General features: G+C 42.2%; 1 long non-coding RNA gene across 3 annotated transcripts; it reads right to left on the reverse strand.

Annotated features, from left to right (window-relative positions):
• Positions 1–11,818: 11,818 nt before the first annotated feature.
• Positions 11,819–22,397, reverse strand: LOC130544542 (uncharacterized). 3 transcript variants are annotated; one of them, XR_008960911.1, is made up of 7 exons: positions 22,337–22,397; positions 21,940–22,067; positions 20,328–20,379; positions 19,128–19,304; positions 17,763–17,985; positions 14,047–14,178; positions 11,819–12,960 (listed from the first exon to the last, which is right to left on the reverse strand). It is a non-coding gene; the product is annotated as an uncharacterized LOC130544542 (long non-coding RNA). The 3 variants fall into 3 exon arrangements; XR_008960910.1 differs by lacking the exon at positions 20,328–20,379; XR_008960912.1 differs by lacking the exon at positions 20,328–20,379 and having other exon boundaries at positions 22,309–22,367.
• Positions 22,398–23,165: the final 768 nt, after the last annotated feature.

Here is a 23,165-nt window from a genome sequence, read left to right on the forward strand (position 1 = left end):
GGAAAGTGCTCAGGTTAACACCTATTATCTCCAGGGAAAAGAGTCTCAGAAATTACAAAGTGCCCTAAACCAATCTCCTGTAGTTTCATATAGGAAAAAAAGAAAAAGAAAGAAAAAAATTACCTTGGACAGAGAAATGCAGACTGAGTCCCTGTCCAATTACACCCAATGCCCTGCGTTCCCACCTAGAGCCACTGAGGCAGGACACAGACACGTCCCTAAAGAATCCTCAAATCCTCAGCCTTTTCTCTCTCATCCCAATGCCTACATGTTACGCTTTTGTTGATAATCTGCATCAGAAGAATAAAGGGCTTTGGTAGGAACCTTTGGAAAGGGGTGATGAAACCATATTGCAAATTTGCTGCTTATTAAAAACTGTAAACGTTTTCATGCGGAAGAAGGTCAAAAGTGTTGGCTGAATTATACTGTTTGAATGATCCTTGCTGGATTGCCTGTGGATTTAGGCATCCTGGTGCCACCTTTGCAGAGAAAATCAGAAGCCGCCTGTAGAAAGGGTTGCTAGAGAAACGGAATGTGGTGACAGGACGTGTAGTCACCCTTTCCAAATCCGTGCTCTTGCGTGCAGTAAGACTTTCCCTTTGCGGCGTTAAGGTGAGGGGTAGGGATGCACATGTGTGGGGTCTACAGAAGATGGGGTCTTAACACTCCACTCTGCATACAAATCCCCGGAGGAACGGGAGGCCAAGGAATCTGCATTTTAACGTGTCCGTTGATTCTGATGCAACTGCCCTCCATCCACAATTTGAGGAATGCGAGCAGAGTTGAACCACTTGAGCGGCTGGTATTGAAAGAGCCATCTCCCACCATGTGGCCTATATGCGGGTGTTTCAGGGGATTCGATTTCCATTTGGTATCATGGAAGCCCCATCCCTGCAAGGCACAGGTTAGCAGCATTGGCTTGAGTGAGGGAAAAAGCCTAAAGAGCCATGATTTGCCAAATTCAGGATATATCCATGACATGACATTAGGTATCAGGGAATGAACAAATATTCCCCATTTCTACCAGGCCTTTCAAAGGACGGGTATTCATTTTCCCACTAAACTCATGCATTAGTTCAGGAAAAAGAGAACCAGGTGAATTTCAAACTTAGGGTGCATAAAAATCCCCCCTCATCTATTTTTTTTGGTCTCTTCTCAAAATAAAAGTTAGATTTTTACGTAAGAAAATTTCATGCTGTACAGATTTTAAATTTGTAGTTACCAACCCACATATTTCTAAGAATGTTATGAAATTTTAGTCATAAAGCAAAAAGGTATAATAAAGCCTCTTGTAAATAACAATAATCTTGGGAACTTAAAAATATATTAGGCCTCAGTGAGAAACATCTATCCTTGACCACATTTCCTAACACCAAAGCCCACCCCAAGAAATTACTAGAGACAATTTATTAAAATCACCAGGCCAATAGGTTCTGAGAAAAAGAATCTGGACTGTGAAGAGCAAGATTTGAATTTTAGTGACCACATGGGCTCCCTTTAAAGATTCTTCCAGTAAGATACGACTTCGCCATTATCTCGGAAAGAGCTCATATCTCTTCTCTGCCTCTCTCGGGCTGTGTGACCCTGGGCGGGTTACTTGGCCTCTCTGAACATCAGTTTCCATATCTTTAGTCATGGAGATAACTATGTCCACCTACAACTGAGATTCTTAGAAGTAAATGAGATAAAATATATGCTCAGTAAATCTGATATTTTCTCCATGATAATGTGAACATCTAATTGAGAAAGTAAGAAAAGCAAGTAAGGTTGAAATAGTTAATTTAGAGTCTTATTTTTAAGTAGCTAAGAAAATGTGACATATGAGATCACAATGGCTAAGACATGGCTTTTAGAGAAACTCAGTTTTAAATCCTGACTCGGTCCTTTAGTAACCTAGTGACTGCCCTCAAGTTACTGAAAGTTTTTAAGCTTTAGCCTCTTCATTTGTAAAAAGGGGACTAACATAGAGACACTATGAGAATTTCCAGGAGAAAAAATATAAGCTACTTAGCATAAGGTCTGGGACAAGTTAAGTCCTTGGTCCTGGGTGGCCATTCTCCACACCATTATCTCCTTATTATCATTATTATTAACAATGCAGAACAGATCCAGACGCTTGAATGTTCATTTCTAGACAACCTTATTTGGCACAAGTCCAGTAAGTTTGCAAAAGGTCAAATGATATGATCTTGGCTTTCTGGCAGAACAACTTTATCAGCCTCAAAAGTAACCTCTAAACTGTTTTCCAGATCACTGGAGGCCAGCCACATGGCATTTGGCTTCCAAGTCCTGGAATGCTTGTCGTCTTTGCAGGGAGCTCCAGCCAGCCGAATTAGAGACTTGGAGAGCTAACCTTGCAAAGCAATCAAATCCCCCAGCCCCTTGAGTAAAAAGGTGGGCAAGAAGTTAATCAATATGGTTTAAATCACAGGGAAATGTCTGTACTCACAAGAATCCATTCAATTCTGGTAAAATGTGGGCCTTGTATACCCTTAAAGAGATTTAAAAAAAAATGTGTATAGAGTCAACTCAACTATTCAGGTAGGTAATAGGAGAAAAACTTACACGATATGCAAATTAGGTAACATATGCAAATCATATCTGAAAAGACTGCAAACCGAGTCTTTTCTTGATTTAGAAACAATTAGGAATTGGCTCCACCAATTACTTCCAAAGAAGGTGGGGAAGAAAGTGTAACCCTCATTTGATTCCATGCAATGAAATTATCCAAGTGCAAGGAGGGGAGGGGGGCACCAAATGGATATATATGATTCTGCTACTTTGGATCATTAGAAACAATGTCTGGGGAGAGAAGCACTTGGGAGTTTCTCTCCCTAAGCCTGATCTTGTAACTCCCAATCCCTGCTGTCAGAAGTTAGCGGCAGCTCCGTTCTCAGAGGGGCTCTGAATTTCAGAGGATTCTGCACTCAACACTGGTTTTAGGTGTTTTGGAATGATCGCTAGCCAAGGCTCCTCTAATTCATTGGAAGACAGTGATATTCATAAATCTATTTTCTCTTTTTTTAGAAAGATAATTTTCTATCCATCTTTTACAAGTACTTCTCATGCCAGGCCCTGTGTGAGGCACTCGCATACAGTATTTCATTGAATGCCTCATAATGTAGGCGCACCTGCCCCAAGAGACTTGGAGCTAGCAATATCCATCCCATAGGGTATCCTGCTACACGTCATAAAGATGACAAATCAGAAGCTTGGGGGGGGGGGGGGACGTGTGAAGACCTATCTTGACTCCAAATCCATGTTCCTTCTCCAGACGTTAAAGAAAAACTGAAAGAGAGTGATGTAGAGCGTCCGTCCTAGTGGCTGGGGATATGATCTAGTAGCAGGAATGTACCCATATGACTCCTGGCGGGAGGTGGGGGATGAGGGAGGGTTAAAGAAAGGAGCAGTTGCATCTGCTGGGAGCAATCAGGAGAGATTCCTGGAGGAGGTGCATTCCAGAGGGCTCGATTAGCAGGAGGTGAAAACAGGTAGGGGGACTTCCAGAACAGCTCATTGCAGAATCTGGCAAGCAGCCAAGGTGTGGGTATTCTGTAGGGGTGGACTGCACAAGTGTTCTACTGGTCAATTCTGTTGGTGAAAAAGAGTCTTGTAAAAGTACTTTAGCAAGAGAAGCAGTGCGGTCAGAACTGTCCCTTAGGAAGACTCATCTGGAGCTGTGTATACGAATAAGCAGGCTGGGGGCACACAGGAGGCCGGAAAACTCATCAGGAGGAATAGTAGGGGTCTGAACAGGAATGAAGGGACCAGCCAGGACTGACTGTCTTCACCAACTTTCCAGCATACAGCCCTGTGCCTGGTACTAAATTGGTTCTCAGTGTAGGAGGATAGAAGCCAGAGAGTAAAAGCCAGGGAGAGTGAGGGAAGGAAGAAGGGAAGAAGGGGTAGGCGGTGGGGGTGGATGGTATTTGATACATTGCCCCTTAGGACCTTGGGAACTTGTTAATGACTGTTATCAACTTGTAAATGTCAACCCCAAAACAAAAAGAGTGCAGGTAAAAACTGGTTACATTCAAGTAGGATCTGTTGTCTAGTTAATTGCGTGCTGCCAGTGTCTATTCCCTGGGTTTGATAATGTACCCACAGTAGGTAGGATGCGAACATTGGAGAAGGCGGCGCAAAGGAACGCGGGACTTCTCTGGGCATTTTTTGCAACTTCTTGCAAGTCCATAATTCTTTCAGAATAAAAGGTTTTTTGCAAAAGTCAATACACATTGTATACTTTCCCCCCCTTTTCTATCAGACAGCAGTCCTTGGCCTTGCTCTCTCTGGCAGTTTACCAGGCTGAGCTAGAACAGGGTGACCTGGAGGGGTGGGACTGCCTTGGATAGCTGTCCCAGTCTCAGGGACATGCCCCATAATCTCTGACATTCCTCAGAACCCTGTACTACCCTAATCTCCCAAAAGAGTTGTTATTTTTTTTCTAGGTGTATCAAAGTTCACAAGTTTTCCATTTCAAAGCCTTTCTTATTCTGTGACCCAGTGCAACAAAAGAGCAAAAAAAAAAAAAAAAAAAGTTTCTATTCACATTTTCTTTTAAATTTTCTGTATCTCAGAGTTGTTCAAATCATTGTACATTATTCTCAGAGTGCTCTATAGGTCCTTATTCTTTTCTGATTCTCTTTCATATCTCTGCGATAATTTCAGCCCCCTACTTTGCCACACAAAACCTATTTTTCTGCAAAACTCTTAGCATGCTTTAAATTCCTACTTGCCATCTCCTATTTTTAAGACTCCCTGATTATAGGATGAAATAAGCATATTCATATAAGATGCTTAGAACAGTGCCTGTGTCACATTAGTACTTAATCAATTATAAATATGTTTTATTTGCCACCTCCCCTTAATGCCTTTTAGAAGTGTAATTTTTTTTTTTTTTTTTTTTTTTTTAAGAAAGGCAGGCTGCAACATGCAGTGCCTGATTTGGATGTGTCTGGAGTCTTGGAAGCTTGACGCCCCACATTCTTCTACAAATGGTCCTGGGGAGCTTGTTCGGGACCCTCGCCTAACCAGCCAGATCAGCCAAATAAGCCGGATTAACCCTGGTGACCAATGGGATGACAGATGTCACAGCCATCTTGCCCTCACATCCTAGAAGTGTGATTTTTAAAAATTCTTTGGCTTTTGGAACAGACCATCTTAAAATTTGTGTGGAACCAGAAAAGACCCTGAATTGCCAAGGAAATGTTGAAAAAGTAAAACAAAGCTGGGGGCATCATGTCGCCTGATTTCAAGCTATACTACAAAGCTGTGATCACCAAGACAGCATGGTACTGACACAAAAACAGACACATAGACCAATGGAACAGGATAGAGACTCCAGAAATGGACCCTCAACTCTATGATCAACTAATCTTCGACAAAGCAGGAAAAAACATCCAATGGAAAAAAGATAGTCTCTTCAATAAATGGTGCTGGGAAAATTGGACAGCTATATGCAAAAGAATGAAACTCGACCTTCTCTCACACCATACACAAAGATAAACTCTAAATGGATGAAAGACCTCGATGTGAGACAGGAATCCATCAAAATCATAGAGGAGAACATAGGCAGCAACCTCTTCGACATCGGCCACAGAAACTTCTTTCATGACACATCGCCAAAGGCAAGGGAAACAAAAGCAAAAATGAACTTTTGGGACTTCATCAAGATAAAAAGCTTCTGCACAGCCAAGGAAACAGTCAACAAAACAAAGAGGCAGCCCATGGAATGGGAGAAGATACTTGCAAATAACACTAAAGATAAAGGGCTGGTATCCAAGTTCTATAACGAACTTCTCAAACACAACACCCAAAAAACAAATAATCAAGTCAAAAAATGGGCAGAAGATGTGAACAGACACTTTTCCAATGAAGACATACAAATGGCTAACAGACACATGAAAAAATGTTCAACATCATTAGCCATCAGGGAAATCCAAATAAAAAACCACATTAAGATACCACCTTACACCAGTTAGAATGGCAAAAATTGACAAGGCAAGAAACAATAAATGTTGGAGAGGGTGTGGAGAAAGAGGATCCCTCTTACACTGCTGGTGGGAATGCAAGTTGGTACAGCCACTCTAGCAAACAGTGTGGAGGTCCCTTAAAAAGTTAAAACTAGAGCTACCCTATGATCCAGCAATTGCACTACTGGGTATTTACCCCAAATACAGATGTAGTGGAAAGAAGGGCCACACGCACCCCAATTTTCATACCAGCATTGTCCATAAGAGCCAAACTGGAAGGAGCCAAGCTGCCCTTCAATAGACGAAAGGATTAAGAAGATGTGGTCCATATATACAACAGAATATTACTCAGCTATCAGAAAGGATGATTACCCAACATTTGCAACAACATGGATGGAACTGGAGGAAATTATGCTAAGTGAAATAAGTCAAGCAGAGAAAGACAATTATCATATGGTTTCACTTATTTGTGGAATATAAGGAATAGCAGGGAGGACATTAAGAGAAGGAAGGGAAAAATGAAGAGGGGCTATCAGAGGGGGAGACAGACCACGGGAGACTATGGACTCTGGGAAACAAACTGAGGGTTTTAGAGGGGAGGGAAGTGGGGAGATGGGCTAGCCCAGTGACGGGTATTAAGGAGGGTACGTATTGCAATGAGCACTGGGTGTTATACGCAAATAAATAAATCATGGAACACTACATCAAAAACTAGTGATGTACTGTATTGGTGACTAACATAACATAATAACATAACATAATAACCATAACATAATAAAAAAATAAAATGAAAATTCTTTGGCTTAGACTTTTAATTTTTATTTTTGAGGTTATTAAATATTTTGCTTTATTTTAAATCTAATGAAAGGAAAGTATGCAAAGGTAAAAATTACAGAAAACAGAAAATTTCAAAGCAACCTCTCATACTTAAAACTAGTTTTCAGAAACAAGGATTTAAAAAATTCTCCAATCTTTAGTGCCTACCGCCTCTAAGCAAGGTCCCAAAAGATGTGGTACCTCTATTAGTCTCCAGTCTCTTAGTCTATGGTTAGTAATTATTGAACTTAGAGCAAATTAGCTTAAACAAATAAACAAGAATCTGAGTCATCCTATTTGAAAACCAGGCCTTCTATTTTTATATCTTTGGCATTCAAGCCTTGCTGCCTAGAGATTATGTTTACTCCGTAGGTGCAGAATTCTCATTTTCTCGGGCCACTTTGGAGGAGGGGACCACTCCTTGGAATGGTGAGGTCACTTCCAACATTAACTGGGAGGGAGGTAAGTGTCTTATAACCAAAGCAGGAACTTAGAGCCCACGTGAACTGCAGGGAGGGGATCCTTCTTGGATTCGTCATACAGGTGTCGCCATGTAGGCAGGAGATCTCACGTGAGGGGTGTTAACAGGGCACCTCCGCATGGAGAGAGGCTGGGAGCCTGAGAAATTGTGCCAATTCTTTGGAGCTGAAGAGTATACATCTATAGTTGTCTTCTCAGGCTGCCATCACACAATTCCGCAGGTTGGGTGGTTTAAACAATGTTTCTCTTCTCACGGTTCTGGAGGCCAGAAATGCAGATCTGGTGCTCGCAGATTTAGTGCTGGTGAAAGCTCTTTTCCTATATTGTAGATACTCACCTGCAAGGCTGTGTCCTTACACGGTCTTTCTACTGAGCATGCGCTTGGGGAGAGAAAGAGAGAGATGGTTCTCTGGTGTCTCTCTTCCTATCAGGACACTAGTCATAGGGAATCAGGGCCCATCCTTATGACTTCATTTAACCTTAATTACTTCTAGAGACCTTATCCCCAAATGCAGCCACATTGAGAGTTAGAGCCTCAATATATGAGTTTGAAGTGGGGGACACAGTCAGTTCCTCACAACAACCCAGAAGGCATCGCTAGACATCATGACATCTTCATGATTGCGCCCAAGTAGGAAATCTCCCCTCTCTGCAGCTCCTCGGGGCTCTACATTTTTGTTCTGTTCTGAGAGGTACATCTGGGCAGGATCTGAAAGTTACTCTTTAAAAAACATGCTGCATTGAACCTTTATCTGTAAGCCTCCGGACTGATTTCTTGTCTGCCCTCCCTTGGCATATGCAAAGTCTGCTCTGAGTCCCCCTTACCTGCATTCAGGTAAACCAAGGGGAGGGGACTGTGGCTACACTTGGGCCAGAGATCTGGGCAATGGAGCACTTGCTTCCTGGAGTTATGACATATGGTCACCACTGGGGGGTGACACTCAGGGGCCCACGTGAACCCCATCTGGAACATCTCTGGTCAAGTCAAATCCTGAAGGTTCAGAGGTTATTAATTTAATGAGTTAGTAAGTATTTTCCATAATCCCTCACTTTGCTTTTCTACTGGTATTTCTCCATTTATTTCCCTTGGGCTTAGTCTCAGAATGTGACCTTTTTTGGAGAGAGTGTCTTTACAGAGGTAGTCAAGTTAAAATGAGGTCATTAGAGTGGGCTCTAATCCAATATGACTGGTGTCCTTATAAAAGGGGGAAATTTGGACACAGAGAGACACATATGGGAAAGATGATGTAAAGATGTGCACAGAGGATAACACCATGTGAAGACTGGCTTATGGTACCAGCATCCAAGGAACTACCAGAAGCTGGCCAAAAGCTTGAAGCAGATCCCTCACAAGCACCGGGGAACATGGCCCTGCCAACACCTTGACCTCAGATTTCCAGCCCACAGAACTGTCAGACAAGATATTTCTGTGGTCTAAGCCAGCAGCTTGTGGGACTTTGTTACAACAGCTCCAGAAATACTTTGGGAAACAGGCTGAGGCTGGTTCTCACTGGCATTAGATTATACAGACCTTATTTATTCATTGTATTATTAGCTACTGATCATCTGGGACATTTATGGTTGACTGAAGAGCTCATCTTCAAAAGCGGAAAGACTGAGCAGGGCCAGATGGGCATTTCAAGAAGAACTGCTCTGAAAATATTGACTGCAAGGTAGTGGGGGAGGGTATAAAGACAAAATTATAAAGATGACAAAAATGATAGGAATGGAGGCTAGACGAGGGCTGCCGGGATTTAGAGAGGGAAGGAAGGGTGTGACTATGAAGATGTCTAGGGAGTTCCCTAGTGGTGTCAGAGTAGCCCCGTGTCTTGATGGCTATGGTGGTTATATAGGTCTGTACATGGGATTAAATGTAAATTCAACCATCCACACACATACCCCAAAAATAGTAAGTGAGCTCAAAAGCTGGTGAAATTCAACGAACATCTACAATCTATTTAGTTGCATTGTTCTAACATCACTTTCCTGGAGTTATGTAAGATGTTAGTTACCATTGGAGGAAGCCGGCTGATGGGTACACGCGTCCTCTCTGTCACATTCTTGCAATTTTTATGTGAGCCTGTAACAATTTCAAAATAATACATGCTTTACCAAAAAGAGAACTGGCTGGGGAGACAGGGGACAGAGATTTTTCTTTCTTTCATTTCTACTACCCACGTGGCGTCACCCGTTGACCTCAGTGGCCCTGGTTTAACCAGCTGTTAAATCATGATCACAGGATGTGACTATCTGAATAACCCCAACCAGCTCTGAAGGACAGATTTCAAGGGCGGAGAGAGCAAAATATTAAGCATGTATCGTGGAACTTTAGAATTTCAGTTCTTAATACAATATTGATTTAACCCTCTCTAATAATTCCTGCTCTAATTTGAACCCTGCTAAATAGTTGAAAATAATATAAAAATGGAGCTCTCTTGGAACGGTGACACAGGTGCACTCCAAAGTGACATCGTGTTTAATCAGCTGTCACTGGTGGTGCCTGCACTTATCAAATGCAGATTATCTCTAATCCTGTACTGGCATTATTTTTAATTTTTAAAAAAATGAAATAATTGATTCTGATAGTCTGGTAGACTTAGTCATTAGTATCTTTTAAATTTCTCCCTGGTGTTTCTTTAGAGATCTCATCAGATCTAGTGCTCTTCAGTACCATTTTCAGGCACTATTCATATATTCTGTTTTCAAGATTTATTTTTAAAATGATGGTACTGAGGATACTTGGTAACTGAATAAACAAGGTAGAGAACAGGATTATGGATGGTCACATTTCTGGAGGAAATATAAGTGCGTGGGTACACACGCATTGCATTTATTTTAATATATGCGTGGAAAGAATCTTAGAGAACAGACTCTGTGCTGTTAACAGTGCTTATCTCTGAAGGACTGAAATTGCAGGAGACTCATTTTCTGAGGAATATGTTTCCATAATATTTAATCAATAAGGATTAAATTATATTTGATGCCCTTCCCAATCATACTGGCCAACAATATGCATATATTGATCCCATTCCCACATCACTACACACACACACACACACACACGCACACACGCACAGAATGTATATTAGCATATCTAATATAGAAAAATGCATGTAGGGGTGCCTGGGTGGCACAGCGGTTAAGCGTCTGCCTTCGGCTCAGGGCGTGATCCCGGCGTTGTGGGATCGAGCCCCACATCAGGCTCCTCCGCTATGAGCCTGCTTCTTCCTCTCCCACTCCCCCTGCTTGTGTTCCCTCTCTCGCTGGCTGTCTCTATCTCTGTTGAATAAATAAATAAAATCTTTAAAAAAAAAAAAAGAAAAAGAAAAATGCATGTAAAGTTTGCATTTAAATGCATGCAGGGAAGTTTAGATTATAGGAGAAGTTTAGGTTATAGGGGAAGATGATAGGCATTGTCTTTCTTATCTCTTGCATTTTAGTCCAGCTGAACCCAGCCATACATCGCAAGGCTGCTGGTCCATCACATCCTGTTCCTAACACTTGGACTTCTTTGTCTGCCTCAAAACCTTTGGGATTATAACACTGACCTCCATCTCCCCTCCAGTCCTAGGCATTTGGCATTTACCAGGAGTCTGCTGTGTTTGAACCGTAGCTTGTTTTACTCCTATGGCATGGAGACCTTGTGGGAATTCTTACCCCGGCACCATTCTTCCCAATCCCTGAGCCCTTCTGTTCTGCTAGCAACAGCCAGGACAAAAGATGCCAAACAGCATGGATAAATTGTGAGAAAGAAGAGGGGTCTAAGTGTTAAGCAGCCTGGCAAACATGCAGAGGAACTGAAGATGCTTGTTTTGGGATAAAGTAGAACGAAAGCACCGTGACATCATTTATGTGAAAGAATTAAGGACCTCGAGAAGAAAGAACAGGAGGTCACTGCCTGCTGTAGCTTTTGTACATCCAAGTTCAACACACATGTATTTAAGTCTAAGAAGTCAAGGGAGACCTCGAGTTCTCCATGAACTGACGAAAGCGGAGGACAACAAACGCGATGTGTCACCAATCTCCCAAAAAGGGGAAGCACAGGAAAGGAAGCAGTGCTACCTTTGCAGAAAAAGCATGACGGGAGGGGAGGGGTCACATCCCGAGAAGGTGTGTCAGTGTTGAGGGCCAGCTTTCAAGGACAGGGTCATGCAGAGAAGTTGGCCCTTTGGGGGCCACTGACCCAGGACAGAGGATCAATTTGTTGACAGTCTGGGCTCCCTTCTGCTGAATGCACCCCCCCCCAGGATACATACAGAATTGAGTCAAAAGTTAAGACACAATCATGAAGAAAAGCCACAGCCCTTACCTTCTGTGGGAGAAGCCAGAGATGACAGCAATTAATGATTAGCAATACTGTGGTGAGGGGACCATAGCTCTGAAATGTGCATGAGTCATAAACTTGAACTCTGATGAGAACCTTTGCCCTTTTCCCCAGAAAACATGTTTATGCACACTCACGCAGCTATTTGCATAGTCTCAGAGATTTCAAGAATCCTGTTGAAGAAATTTAAATCATTAAATTTCTTTGGAAAATGTTGAAACTCAGTGGAAAATCCGAAAGTGCTTAGTGTGGAATTCAGAATATGTAAGAAAAATATGGTGGGGTTGGGGATAGGAAATCTATTAACAAAATAGAAGCCAAGATTAATAGGCTTAGTATAAAATAGCAAAAGCTCTTTGGGCCAGAATTTAAGCAGGAAAGTCATCTAGTAAAGCTGAATGTTTCTTCAAAGGAACAATAGAAAGACCCCATGGGTCAGTGATGGGAGCGGGAAGCTATCTTCTATGAAACAGATAGAGGAGTGGGAAGAGGGAAGAAGCCTGGTGGACTCTGCAAACATCCAAAATACAAATTAAAATGACAAAAAGAAACTTGGTCAGTTTACCCAAGAGAACACAAGGGAGATTGCAGGTAATTGAGCTAAAATCAGAAAAATAAAAGCCAGAAATGAGATGCAAATTGCAAGACACAAACCAAGAACTGTACAACATTCTTTAAATACAGAGGTCATGAGAGAGAGTTACAGAGATATTAGCCTTTCAAATTGCTTTTGAATAAACACTGATAAAAAAAATCTCTTAAGACATAACTATTTTGTTATTGAGGAACTCAGTTTGCTGAGTTTCTAGCTGTCAATAATAACAATAATGATGACAAAAATAGTAATAGTCACAGTATTACCAACATGTCATAGGCACGAAACACAAACCCTAAGCATAAAACTTTGTTTTCATTCATTCATTCATTCATTCATTCATTCATTCATCATCAACACCAATTGTCAGAGCATTTTAGTGGATGTCTGAAATGAGTAAAGCCACATAAAGCACTCACTAATTATTAGCTATTAACATTGTTATCGATGTTTCTGCTTGCCCAGCATTCATTTCTCCTGATGTGGTACGTGAGTCCCTTTTCTCCCTTTGGAAATCATTCTCAGTCCATGTGGATGGTATGGGGCTGACCTCTGCTCCTAGTTTCTGGAAGGTCTCCTGACCCTGACTAAGATAGTCAGAGTAGCACATCCCTTAGCCATGGTGACGAATTCATGGATGGACCTGTGATCCAAGCAGACCAATGAAAACCCTCCTTGGGATATTTGCTGATATGCTCTCTAAGGCATAGGGCACTGAGGATCAGATAAGCCTGGAGCAACCAGAGCTGTCTTGGTCCTTACAAAGGCAGAACCTGTCAAAGAATAAAAGGAAAAATCACAAGGACAAACTTTGAGTCCAGGAACACAGCTAGGATGAAACTACCCACTTCTATCTCTAGCCTTTTCAGTTACATGACTCAGTGATTCCTTTTTCTTGCATAAATTGGTATGAATTGCATTTCTGTGGCTTGCAATCCAGAGTCCTAGCCTGAAGGGCTTGCTTTGTGCATGCTACATGCTAGAGAAATACCAGGGTCTATGACAGATGAGGACTCATGCTGCCCAGAGTCCACCAAGGAAGCCTGCAATGAAAAACTCAATGTATTAGGAGTCATAAGGGAGGAGCTCAGGCATCCAAGGCTCAAGTTTAATAATAGACGCATCTCATCTGGTCTGCAAGATCAAGGATGACTTCACCAATGAAGAAACACTTACTCTGAGATATGAAGGATCAAAAGGAGTTCCTCTGGTTGAAACAGACCACCCCCAAAAAAACCAAATTCTTGCACTGATAGAAAATCCTTGAGCAAAATTCTTACTCTTTACATTATATAAAAGGCAACTTTGAGCTGACTAGTAGAACAGGCAATATCAGGAGTACGAAGTCAAGGATACACATTACAGGGGAATCAAGCCATCTATAGATTTTTTAAATGTGAGATATATTAATTTCTGTAAACAATGAGAAATTTTATATAAAGGAGACAGCTTAAGAAATGTAGACGTGTTCATGAATATACAGTGTCAAAGATCATGTCTGTGGTGGGTCTCTGGGGACCTGACCCTATCAAGCCTGTTCTGATGGTAGAACGGTATTCTACTGAACGGTTGACACTTTAGGCATTCCTGAGGACTAGAAATTCTGTTAGTGGCCTTAGAAAAGTCATGTAAGTTTTTAGGCATTATTTTTTTCACTCTAAAAGAGTTGTAACTAGACGTTCCCTAAGAGCTTTTGCGCTCATTAAATCCTAGGATGCCTCTCCAGTCTAGCTCGTCAAAGCTTAATTTTGACACATTGAAGTATCATTCAGATACCAACGGAGGGCTCACTTCCCCGAGTTCCTATTTCATGAGGGCCTTTTCACGGACTGTTCTTTATTTCTAGGACTGTAACTTACCTCGAGAACTTGACTTTTAAAGAAAAGTAGAAGCTCAAGTCCATGTTTCACATCGTAGAGTGCAGAATGTTGGCACAGTGTGATGCTTCGGAAACTGAAATGGCGCTCCCAGAGCTATTCACAGAAATGCGTCTGGATTGAGAAATGATAGGAAATTAAATTAAATACATGAGGTACAAGTGTAAAATAATGTGTCTGGCTTCAAAACAAACATACCAGGGAGGAAGGTCTCTTTCAAAGAAGTCCTGTGGGAGATGATACCTCATCCCAGACTCGTGCTCAGCCGCACACAAGGTATTTTTGGAAACTACTTTTTTTTTTTTTATTTTTTGGATTTTTTTTTAAGAGACATTGCTTGTTCCTTTGACTACCCTTAATAGTGATTCCATTTGTCCTTCGGATGACTTTCGAAAACAATGAAATGTACTTAGCTCCACGTCAGGTGAATAAAGTGGATAGTCGAGCTGTGGAATTTCACTCGGACCTGAGACGTGGAGCAGTGAGTTCCGTCCCCTCAAACTGACATGAGGAAAGTTCCACATAAGATCCAATAAGAGTAAAGTTTTGAACGACGGCATCTCTTGAGAGTAAGTGTGTCTCCTGCTGGGATGACTACTCAAGCACAAATTCCGGGTCCACTGACAGACACATCAATCATGTCTAATCCCCTGTTATACAAAGTTGAAGATGTGGAATTACCACTGGGGACCCCTCCCATAATTCTCTGCGAATTCATCATTCCAAATTAGCTCAGAGCCTGAGCATGAGCCATGCCCTGTACACAGCAGGCACTCAAAGTATAAGCACCGAGATGCGTGGGTGGCTCAGTTGGTCTTATAAGCATCTGCCTTCAGCTTAGGTCATGTTCCGGGGTCCTGGGATCGAGTCCCACATTAGGCTCCTTGCTCGGTGGGGAGACTGCTTCTCCCTCTGCCTGCCGCTCCCCCTGTTTGTATTCTCTCTCTCTGACAAATGTATAAATAAAATCTTAAAAAAAAAAAAAAAAGAGCAAGCACCATTGCTAATCTCAAAGCAAGCAGGACAGAAGCAAATAAGAACTAATGCTTGTCCCGGAGTTTACATTCCTTTCACGAGACCCCAGAAAGAGTGCCTGGTAATAGACAGTGACAACAGCACGAACATTCAAGACTGCAGTGATGGGACTTCCAAGAAATTAAACTTAATTTCTGAACGACATTTTGAAAAATTAATAGAACCTAACCAAGTATATTGATTCCGTGCTTGAGAGACAAATTTCCTAAATTATATTTGGTGTAACATCTTTGAATAAACCCACACCTTCATTTTACTTCTAAGCCTCAAACCAAAATTCTGTGAGAATTTAAGAAATTTAGACCGTTTATTGTCTTTCCTGCGTGTTGATGGCCACCACTTGTAACTCTTTACAATTGAATTAGTAACATTCAAATAACATTCAAATCCCACATTAGTCCACAATCCCATTTTTACCCCCGGGAGAAGAGACCCTGTCAATATAAATCATTGTAGAAATTCAAAGAAACTTACTAATTGTTCATTTTTTAAACTCTAATAAAAAATAATCTATTCTAGTGGCGCCGGGGTGGCTCAGTCGGTTAAACGTCAGACTCTTGGTTTCAGCTCGGGTCATGATCTCAGGGTGGTGAAAGCCAGGCCCACCTCAGGCTCCTCGCTCAGCGGAACTTCTGCTTGAGATTCTCTCCCTTGCCCCTCCCCCCACGTGCGTGTGCCCACACGCTCTTTCTCTAAATCAATCAACAAATAAAATCTTTTTAAAAAATGATCTATTTTAGTATCCTAGCTTTCCCACTTGGAATTACTTTTAAATGCTGAAGATGCTTGGGGAGAAAGATTGGAAATTTACTTACCTTTTTTTTTTTTTCCAGAATCAATGTCTATACAGAGGTAAATTTTTAACTATACTAAAAAATGGGAGAAGACAAGAGGACAGTTGCAATGATCATCTTTTACCACTAATGTAAGTCTCCCAATAAAACGCTACACACATTTATCCTGGCGACTATCTTTAATGTCCACTTAAGAGAACTTAAATGCCCTCAACTAGAATTTACTCCAGGTCAGAAGCCATCTAAAAACCTTTCTCTAAGTTTAACCTTAGTTACTAATATTGAAGCCAACATTACTCTTCAGGCAAATACAGTAAGCCCTGGTACATGGTTTTTTTCTTCCTAAGACAAAGGAAAACCCACTTTACTTCATCCATTTAATGAGCTAGCCTAACTCAAAATTGTGCCTGCGTCAGCAGATCAACTGCCCGATTCTCTGTTAAAAGATGAGGGATACGTCCTTTCAGGGTGTAACTTCTGCAAGGGAGCTCATACTGCTCTGCTCCTATGGAATTGATTGGAGCCAAAAAAGATTTTACAAGACCAACATTTTCATATTTCTGGGTCAGCACAATCCCATAGAGCGGAGTGGTCCCCGAGGCATGGACCAACATCTCCAAGCACGTAAATCTGGCCACCAGGAAGTGGGTCCCTTTCAGTGGACATGTTCGACATTCCATCATTCCATCTCCTTCCCATCCTTAAATTTATGTAGAAAAAAATGTATTTCTAGAACAAAAAAGGAAGCTCTTCTCACTTGATACTCTTTTATAATTAAACACTAGCATCATCTCGCACATTTACAATTCGCATGCTTCCTCCATCTCTAATCAATGGCCAGATATTAGTTGAGGCTACTGTGTGGACCAATGAAAACGGCCTCTGCCTTGGCTGTTTCAGATGTAGTTGGGCAGAGAGTTGGCATGTGGGAAAGAGGAGGAAAACCTATAAGCGAGTGCTCATTTGTGGGGGTTAGACTCCACATTTAGGGGGAATCAAGAGATGAGAGCCATGCTTGGGAGCTGTACTGTGATGGGAGCAAGGACGGGGGTCTCTGTAGAGGGTGACAGATGAATGTCACGCTGCTAACATAGCCTGTTCAGACCCCATGACGGTCACTCGCTTGCCGAGTGATGGTTAGGTGAGCTCGCTCACTTCTCTAAGCCTCCCTGTCCTCAGCTGTAGGAAGAGGATAGGAACACTAGCATCCTCATGGGTTATCATGAGGGTTGCTGGAAGTGATGCTTAGCTATGAGCCATTACTTAGCAGACACAGCTTGATCAAGGCTTTGACTGGTGGATAGGATTTTGTTAAGATAAATGGAGGGAACATTTCAGAACAGGGAGTGTCACATGAACAAACTCAGAGGCAGAAATGATGTCGTTGAGGGAAAAACACTCCTGAAATTTTCAAGCTTTTTACCAACTTACACTAGGAAGACATAGCCTCATAAAATGAATATTTCACCTCTTTAACTGGAGGAAGTATACATTTTCCTGCTCCCGTTTTCCTGGAAATTCTGATTCAATAGGTCTATGGAGAGATCCAGAAATCTGCATGTTAAAACACGTTCGTGTATTTTGATCAATTTTGGAGGCATGCTAAGCCAATGAATTGATGTCGTGTCTAGTTTTTATAATACTCTGACACTCCGGCTGTTTCGTGATCTATGGAAGCACATTTTTAAAAATTTGTTATTGAAGTACAGTGGATGAAAGCCCGTTCTAACATAAATTGTTAGATGCTAATTTTTTAAAAATTTAATCACTCAAGGCTGCACATTCTTGAGACAGAGGTTGGAGTAGTTAAGAAGGAGCTGGAAGCACAGATAGGATCCCAGAGTTGGGGCAGCGATGTTAGATACACACCTTCATTTCACAGATGAAAAACTGAGACCCAAAGGAATTCAATAACTTGCAGTAGCTGTAATACCAGACCTTGGATGAGAGAAAGGCTGGTCTGTCACTTTGCATAAGCAGTTTAAAGAATCCAGTATTGTTCAGTATGCGAGGAAGTGGTTGCACAATGGAAAGGCCATGAGCTTGCAGATTTGCTAAGAAGCAGCGCTTCTGCACGTGCAGAGGCAAGGTCCTGAAATGCATTAAAGAAAAACAGATATTGATTGCCCTTGAACTCCATCAGAGGTGTATAGAAGGCCTCAGGGGACAAACGAGTGACCTTGCAATACACCTTGACACGCACCCGAAATCTACAACCCGAGTCCACTGTGAGAAAGCATGGGAATTTCACCAAGCCCTCCCCAGGTAAAGTCGGAATCAGACGACTCAGTAACTGGGCATAATTAGACCTAAATTCAGCCCTCCCAATGACACAAGAGGGGACTTTAACAATTCCATACGTTTAAATAAAAACAAACTTTCATAATACTGAACACTCCATCCTGTAAGTTGGGTTTGTTTGGGGCATTTGTACTTGGTCTGTGATTTTGCTCGGAACATTTACTCATCCAAGTTCAGAATTTGATGACAAATGTACGTCTTACCCATATATCCTAAAACGTAACTCTCTCACTACCCACTTTTGGTTTATAACTACCTACAATCGGAGTGTTCTATTAACTGCTTAATTTCTAGCACATGTACATGCAAGGGGGATACTTACTATAGTCTTCTGACTATTGTCTTTTTTTTAGGATAAGGTGACCTTGCTAGACTCAAGTCATGGTCTTACTCATCTTTTAACCTCTGTGGTGCCTAACAATAGTAAAGGCTGACCACGTTTCATTAAATCGCACTGCCCTCTGAAATCTGGGCAAATTGGTGCCAGTTATATAAGCCAGAAACCCAGGCATTATTCCTGATCCCTGCCCATTTCTCACACCTTAGATTCAGTTCATCACTGATATCTGCCCCGTGGCTCTCTCCAACATCCATTCCTCTCACCATCTCTGGGACAGTGTCGCTCTAATTTACACACATCCAGAAAGACACTAAAGACGGGGGACATTTGTGCACAACACACCCCTGGGACCTCCTAGACGGCAAAGATCACTATTTACCACCTGTCAAATCAGTCTTATGTCTGGGCTATGATGAGTTCCTGGCCAGTACATTTGTCTTTGGAAAGCGCAAGAAGGAAGGAATTATTCTGGAAAGAGGGAACCTTAGGAAGGGGCAGATTTTGAAGGCGAAGGATTTTGGGATACTGGAAGGCGTGAAGGTGTCTGAGAGGCACTTCTGTGACTCGGCGGTGTTGCCCCAGGCCCTACTCACATATACTGTGCCAAAGAAAATCTCTTGTGCTTCTCCTGCCTGGGTGGCTGGGTCCGAGCTGGGACGTCAGGACTTGTCACCTGCTGCAGTCCTCAGCTTCCCATTTTAATGGAGCCTCCTGGACCTTCCCGGCCCAGTTTCCTCCAACCTGTTGTTTATTTCACTCCTCCTCTCCATCTAGGAGAAGGAAAGAAAGAAAAGAAAAACACCTCAGAGAAAAAATATTAAAGAAAAAGATATATCTGTGCCGGTTTTTATCAGTGGGGAGAAGAGGTTTAATTCCCTCTGTTACCAGCTTTCCTTCTTTTTGTGGGGTTACCCTTCCTTTAATATCTTTACTGAATATTTAAGCCTCCCCTTTCCTCGAAAGACATTCCTCTTGAACCTCTTTCCTCACTTCAATAGTTCTCAACCTGGCTGTGCACTGAATGGCCTGGTAAGATTTCTAGAAATTTCTAGAGGTGTCTAATCCCACAAGCCCGCAGTGGGAGGTGGGGAGCATAAAGCTCTGTATTTTTGGAAAGTATCCTAGAGTCTAATCTCTATGTAGGGCTGAGAATGACCGTTTTCATATGTCAAGGTTCTCTTGAATATCCTATTCTAGCCAAAATGGAGGAAAGACTAACAGAATAGAAAGAAGTAAAAGGAGAAAGGAGCTCTGACATTGGGGGAGAATAGTAAATGGGAACGAGAAAAGAAGGTTTCATTTAAAGTCCTCGGGAGATTGAGTCCTGCAAAGGGTTTCAGCGTGCGTAGGGTGGCCTGCCTTGTTTCAGCCAGGCAAGGATAGCCCAGACTGGAGCCTGGCTCTTCTGAACCTCCGTCCATTGCTTTTTGACCTAGACGGTTTTGAAGGGTAAACCAAGCCTGAGTCAGATTCCAGCTCTGGTGGGGTCAGGGGAAATAGGTATTGGGAAGCAGGTGGGTCAACCGTGGGAGCTTGGGTTCTGGAAGCCCAGAAAAATCTGGTCCTTCTTGTTCTGCTCTTGGAGCTGGAGTCAGAGCTTCGAGCCCCTGGGTCAGGAGGATCTGGGAGGCTGCAGGGTTATGAGGCGGTCAGTGCCTGGGCAGGGAAGCAAATGGGGCCATGACAGCTGTGCCTGTAGTGTGAGCAGTCCCGTGGAACAAGGCTCTAGACCGCAGCAGGCGGGGCCTGCCCTGTAGGTCTCAGCTCACACCCGCACTGCGGCCTGAACTAACCTGGAGCAACCCGGCCAGGTCTCCCAGGTGATCCCTACTGTGGACCGATGCACTGGAAGAAGACAAACGGTTAATGTGAAGCAAACTGAAAAGGCTTGAAAAAATGTAGCTGCTAGTAAGTTAACGGAATATTAGCATATATAGCAACAAACATGCCTTGCTTTAACTCTGCAGTCTGAACATGTGATTGATGAGTTAATTGAAAGATCTTCCTTAGACAGCATTTAAAATCTATAAACATAATAGAAATCTAAATGATTTTGATTTAAAGGAAACAAATGTCTTGACTTTCCGTTGGCATATGTTGAGATGGTTTTCCATTAAACGTGTTGGATTTCTATTAACCCCTTCGAATGATGTTCTCCTGTCCCCTTGTGGCCAAAGGAGGACATTTGAGCGCCAGTTGCCTGGGGTAGACTTTCATGGCACAAAACAGAGCAGGTGGGGATGAAAACTAGTGCTCCCATCTTATTAGGATAATACCCAATCTAGACAGTGCCATGCCCGAGACAACTCAATTTTGTGATAAACTGACATTTAGTCTTCACTTATACGCAAAGACATAAAGCCTTGAGATGACCTTTAGCATCCAGGAAAGGAAATTTGAGGGGATAGCACCCCCTGCTGGTAGATTTTATTATCACCAGGACTTGATGTCTGCGTGCCAAAGGGATGGTTGATACACGTTCATCAGAGGAAGCACCGCGAATGTGAAACATTCATGTAAAACTGTGATTCCTTCCAACAGGTCCTCTGACAGTTTCAGAGATCCACTTTGCCCTTCTTTAACATTTGGCCTGGTGCCTTGTTCATCTTCGGGCAGTCACCACCTCCCTTCTTTTCTCTAACCTAAGTACCTATAAGAGTAAAACCATGTGATGCCTTGGGAAGCCAGTCTCCTGCTACATCTAGTGTTTTATTCTTAGAGGTGAGGATAAATGCCATAATTTCTTGTCCTTCACTTGTACATTATCTTCGTTTCCCAAATTAACTTTTCAGAGAACTGTTCTCCTTTCAAAAAAAAGAACTTTCACCCATACTGTGGAAATCTCCAGCCCAGATCTAGAACAACGAAGCCCTCCCTATTCAAGGGGAGAAAGGAAATCTAAACATAAATATAATTTAGTTCAGTTCTTGAAATGCTCCAAAGCCACATCATGTCTCTATTGACCAAATCCTATGGAAAACCTCACCATTGTTTGGTTCATGGTCATGGCTAGCTTCATCCTCAGGGTCCCCTCCCCTCGGGTTAACGCTCCTTCACCAGGGTGAGTGTTTTGTGGTGTCTCCTGGCTGCCTGACACCCCAGGCAGTGATGGCTCCTGCCGCCTCCTGTCCCTTGTGAACCCTGTCTATTGTGCCCACGGTTTATTCCTCCGATATCCACTCCCACCAGACTTAGAAACACCCACCGTGGTCCCAGTTCCCCTTCTTATGCAATATAAAACTAATCAACATAAACAATATCAAAAAGGAAGCAACCTGTTCAAAATCCTCTTTTCTTCCCAGATGAAGTCGCCTTCACTTAAGGAAAGGACATGAATGATGCAAATTCAAGAAAAGCAAGACTGTCATGGCACCGATCCCCCTACACACTAAATAGTCCACTTACCTGAGAGCAGCTGTAAGCTTTACAAAGTTTGCCAGATAGGTCAGCAGCTCCAGAATGGTGTCCGAAGTCTCTTCCTGCCCTGTTGGGTATTCGCTGTTACAAGTGGCCGTAGATCTTCTTAAGGTACTCTGAGAAAATCACATAATAACAATAATAATAAGTCAGGGCACTTAGGATGGCTTAATCGTATTCATTTATAGAATGTAATTCTTTTAAGTTTGCAATGTTCTCTTTTTAAAAAATACAGCAAATCAAAGAAACTGCAAATTATAGGATTTTTCCAGGATGCCAAGAAATCAGTAGCAAACAGAGACTATTGACCACATTCCGCAAATCCTGGTCTGTTAATCAACTGGGACGTGGCTTTACCCTTTAAAAGAGGCAGGGAGAGGAATACCTCCGTGTTCCAGCTTTCAGAGTCATCGGACAGATGAGATTATATCGAAGTTACAGAAACAAGACCTGGAATACTGGCTGAATACTTAGTCACCTTTGAAAAATTCCAATACTCAAGCAAATATTACCCAGAACATATCTCTGGGTTTTTTTGTGGTTTTTTTTTTTTTTTTTGGTCGTTCTGTTTTATTTTGTTTGGCAAAGAAAACTTCCCTGAGTCATTCTAATCCCTTATTCATTTTGACAGGAACATGTATGCAGAGGCCAAAATTACCAATCAAGAGTATTTATCCACATGGGAAAATCCTAAGGACATAATTACAAATGGCTTAGCAACACGTCAGATAGTTGAAAGACAACTTTGAGATCGGAAATTTTGCTCCTCAAAACATAAAAGCTTTTTCCTTCACTTCTTTGGAATTAGCTAAATCCTGGATTCCCTCACTCTCAAATCAACTGCTGAGACTTATCTTACCATTTCCCCTGTTCAAAAGCTATCACTAATCACAGATCTATAAGTATGGATAACAGCTAGGTCAGGACTCTCTCCTGGAAAATCTGTGTGGGGGATGGGCATAGACCCAACTCGAGTTGGGGTGACCCTGTGTGTTACTGGTCCACTTGTTAAGGTAACTCACTCGCTGACAGAAACGTCTTTCATTATTAATATTTTTACTCATCATAAAAATCAGCTTTCGTTCGGAGCAGTGCGCTCCTGCCAAGATGGCAGTGAAGACGGTGGTGCATTTTATTCTCATCCACACTACAGGGGGTCCTGGTAAGAACCGCCAAACGGCACCCACGCGTCATGGGTGAGCTTCCTGCCTTCT

The sequence above is a fragment of the Ursus arctos genome, unplaced genomic scaffold (genome assembly GCF_023065955.2).
Source record: "Ursus arctos isolate Adak ecotype North America unplaced genomic scaffold, UrsArc2.0 scaffold_1, whole genome shotgun sequence".
Classification (NCBI taxonomy): domain Eukaryota; kingdom Metazoa; phylum Chordata; class Mammalia; order Carnivora; family Ursidae; genus Ursus; species Ursus arctos.